Raw genomic sequence first — 3,813 nt, forward strand, 5'->3', positions numbered from 1 at the left:
GATTCTCTAATGTTACAAATTAAAGGAAGAAATTATAAAGGAATATTATAAAATTCACTTTTGTACCCATCATGAGATAAATACATTGTATAGCTATGTGGCATATTTCTGTTTTGTGATTGTCTGGTATAAAATGGAATTTTATGATCAAAGAAAATTATGGAATTTTCACTTGCAAGGCAGATGACAAAAAGAGAAGGGAAAACTCCAATCCTATATTTGCTTGTAGTTATACCTTTTGTAAGTAATTCACAATAAAAACTCTGTGAACAGCTTTGAGACTTCTTTAAAAAAAACTTTAATACAAGGATTGAAGCGTTACAAATAATACCTCAGACACATTTTTCATCTTAAGAGGTTTATTAGAAAGGTCACTACTGAATGAATAACATGTGGAAATAAGATATTTAATAGGAGTGCATGGAATTGTGACAGCTCTGTAAAATTTGAGGCCAAAGGAGGCAGTGAGGATCATTTGAAGGACAGCTCTGAGAGCTGTTATTGTTATAATTCAGAGTATGTTATATTTGTTGAACGATACCTTTCCATACAACCACCTCCCTCACTGCTGAAACCTACTAAAGCAAACATTTCATTAATGCCTATATGTCAACATTTTCATGGTAAATGTTTCTGATTTGTAATAATGCTAATAAATAATCCTCTGCATTAAGAAGCTGGATTTTTAACTTGAGACAGCTTAAGGACTTGAGTGTATTAAAAATGCCTGCCAAAGGAGGAAATTGCATGTTCTCAAATAGAATAATATTGATTTTCAATTAAGTGTAAAGAGGTTTGCAAATTTAGGGAGTATGACCAAAATATTTTTATCTTTCATAGGATACTCTAATCTATTTTCTTGTTATTACATTCATGGTATACCACAGAAATACTCATTAGATAATGGATAGATAGATAGATATAAAAACTGCCAGTCATTTGAAAAGAAGACCAACATACAGAGAGTAATATATAGATAGATATCTGTCTATATTATATCTATATTACTCTCATTATATTTATTATATACATATCTATACAGATTATATAATATATAATTACATATTATACATATGTAACATGTAATAGAGAGTAGTTTTCTTTATTGAAAAAGGCCTGAAAGGGGTAAGTAAGAGGGAGGAGGAGAACAAGGTCTCTTGGGGCCCCATCACTCCTTCTGGAAATGCTCATGAGCAGATCCAAGAGCTCCTGCTTCTTGGTGCTGCTGGACTTGAGCCAATATAACTGACAGGCTTCTTTGAGGATTGGCACTGTGAGCTTGCCCAGGGTGCCCTTTCAAACACAGGCCTTGAACTCCTCTTTGGACAGCATAAACTTGGGTTCTTTCTCTCCAGGACCACCATCATCTTGTTTCCTCTATACTGCCTTCCTCTCAGCGTTGTAGTTAGGAGGGATAGACTACCTCCTTAAATCCTCTACCAGGATATCCAGTCTGAAATCCATTGCTTCCACACTGGCTAGTGTCAGGTCTTCTGCATACTCAGGCTCCATTAGATCAAGGGCCAAGGCCTCCAAGTTTCTGAAGTGCTGCTTCAGTGCAGGGTTCTCAAAACTCCAGTTGCTTGAAATGGAGTTTCTGGACAATCATCTTTATTTTTTCACCTGCCCTGGCTTGGAGGTGACTTTCTCAGTAAAGGGCACTTTCTATTTGTCATCAGTATGGGGCAAGAAGATAAGCTGAAAGCCTGGAGGGGCCACCTAAACTCTCTGGGCATCCAGCTCCTCCTCCTGGGGCACCAGGGCCACAAAATGTAGTGGGGTGTTTTGGCAGGGGTGTAACTGCACAGTGTCAACACCCCTTTCTCCAGGCACTTGGTGAGTGAAGCACTGAACAGTGTTGTAATTCCATTAACTAGTGATTCTTCTGGGTATACTAACAGAGAAGGCATTAAGAAATAGTGTTGCTTGAGAATAAAGAGAGGTTTAAAGCCAATCAGAATGAAGCCCAGATAATCAAATCTCTTCAACTCATCCATATCCTCTTTTTCCACCACAATTTGACAGTCTCCAGAGATCTGAGACCTCTTGTTGTGGCTAGGCAGAAATAAGCTGCCTGTTTCTATATTAAATGTTTGGGTCTTGGTTTTTATCGGTTCATTTGTTTTCTGGCAAAGCCTGATGGGAGGAGGCCAGAATCTCTCTGGACTATATGAAAAATGCTGACAGTAAATGCCACATCCTTGTCCAGTTTTAGCTTCATCTGACCAGAGGTGTTTCCCGGTCTCTTTGGCCTGTACCTTCCTCAGGGGGGGACCTCTAGTCTTTCTGATTCTTCAAAGTGAACTCTGAAGTCAGCTAGGGTGATGATATCCCTGTAGAATAAAAAACAAACAAACAAAAACCAAAAAAAGAAAATAAACTTCCTTGCTTCTTCAAGTTTATAAGGTCCAGGAAGATACCTGTGCATTGGGGATCACTGGCTTTGCTCCTGGCCTGACTGGCATTGGCACTATCGTTGACATGGGGATCATCATCATTGGTGAACAGTATGATCTGCTTGTGACTCATCTTGAGCCAGACTCCACCAAAAAGGTTGGCACAGATCTAAGGGGCCTCACTCAGGGAACAGTCTGTACCATAGCCAATCAATCCCTGGAAACTTTTCTCTCCTTGTTCTCACTTAAAACAATTAAGTTTAAGTGTTCATTTTTCACCTGGGGTATCCAGCCCATGGAGAATAACTCACTGAGTTCTTATCTTTGTCAGTGCCATAGAAGATCGTGGCCAATTTCTTGGTCATTGTTGATGATCTTGCTGCTTGTATACACTCTGGATGGATTGGATGCTTAGGTAAAAAGATGTTTCTTGACCTGTATCTTGGGGCTCAAATATAACCTTGGAGGCAACCACTAAGAAAATCATCAAGCTGTCATGTCTAAAATACTTATAGTTTCCTTCTGTTTCAGCCCCCTCTTTTTGCACCTCTCCTTCCTCTCCTTCATTTTTGTAATAAAACTCCCACCTGGACATCATCTTTCTGATTGCAGGATGGTAGAAGAAAAGCTGTTTAATTGAGCATTTAGTCAAAACATTAAAACACACATATTAATCTAAATACTTAAAGCACTATGTGTACAGACCTATATCAGGATATGTGTTCAGAAAAGTTATTGTAAATGGTTAAGTGGTAATAGTTTTAATTGTTATTTATTAGGCCATGGTGACCAACCCAAAATAGTCATTAGACAACAAAGCAGACAAAAATATAATGTACTGTGTAATATGAGGTTAACATTCTTTTCTCCAAAAAGTGGTAACTGGAGATGAGCTACAAATGGTATAACAACATGTGACAGTGTAGTACCAGGTACAAGATAGTTTTTTCCATAGTTCTAAAAGGCCATATGTCTCAATGTAGAAGTAAACCATATTGGTTTCTGTGTTATTGACTTCCCTTTCCCTTCTCAGTACATTTTTTGTTTTGGAAAAAAAAAAAGGGAAAATGCTATGGTAATTCCTAGGAGGAGGAAGGTATAAACTCAAAGTACAGCATATGCTATCATATTTTTACTTAGCTAATAGTAATATTTCACCATTATTCAAGGGTCACAGGCACGGTCCCACTTCTTAGTTGATTTGATGTAGTCTTTTCATTATCCCTCTAGCCTCACCGAGCAATGCTGTCTAAATGGAGTCAGAAAAGACAAAATGCTTTTCAATGTACCAAGATATGGCTTTCCCACGATAAAGTGTGACCCAATTTATCCCAGTTCTGATTGATCTTATCCACAAAGGAGACAGAAAATCCTTCAGAGAGAAGGGACTTTGACTGTGTTTTTGATCAGAGCCTTC

General features: G+C 38.1%; 1 pseudogene; it reads right to left on the bottom strand.

The window, feature by feature from the left end:
- Positions 1–1,065: 1,065 nt before the first annotated feature.
- On the bottom strand, positions 1,066–2,991 carry LOC110207846 (X-ray repair cross-complementing protein 6 pseudogene; annotated as a pseudogene).
- Positions 2,992–3,813: the final 822 nt, after the last annotated feature.

The sequence above is a fragment of the Phascolarctos cinereus genome, unplaced genomic scaffold (assembly GCF_003287225.1).
Source record: "Phascolarctos cinereus isolate Bilbo 61053 unplaced genomic scaffold, phaCin_HiC Scaffold_4;HRSCAF=312, whole genome shotgun sequence".
In the NCBI taxonomy this organism is placed as follows: Eukaryota; Metazoa; Chordata; class Mammalia; order Diprotodontia; family Phascolarctidae; genus Phascolarctos; species Phascolarctos cinereus.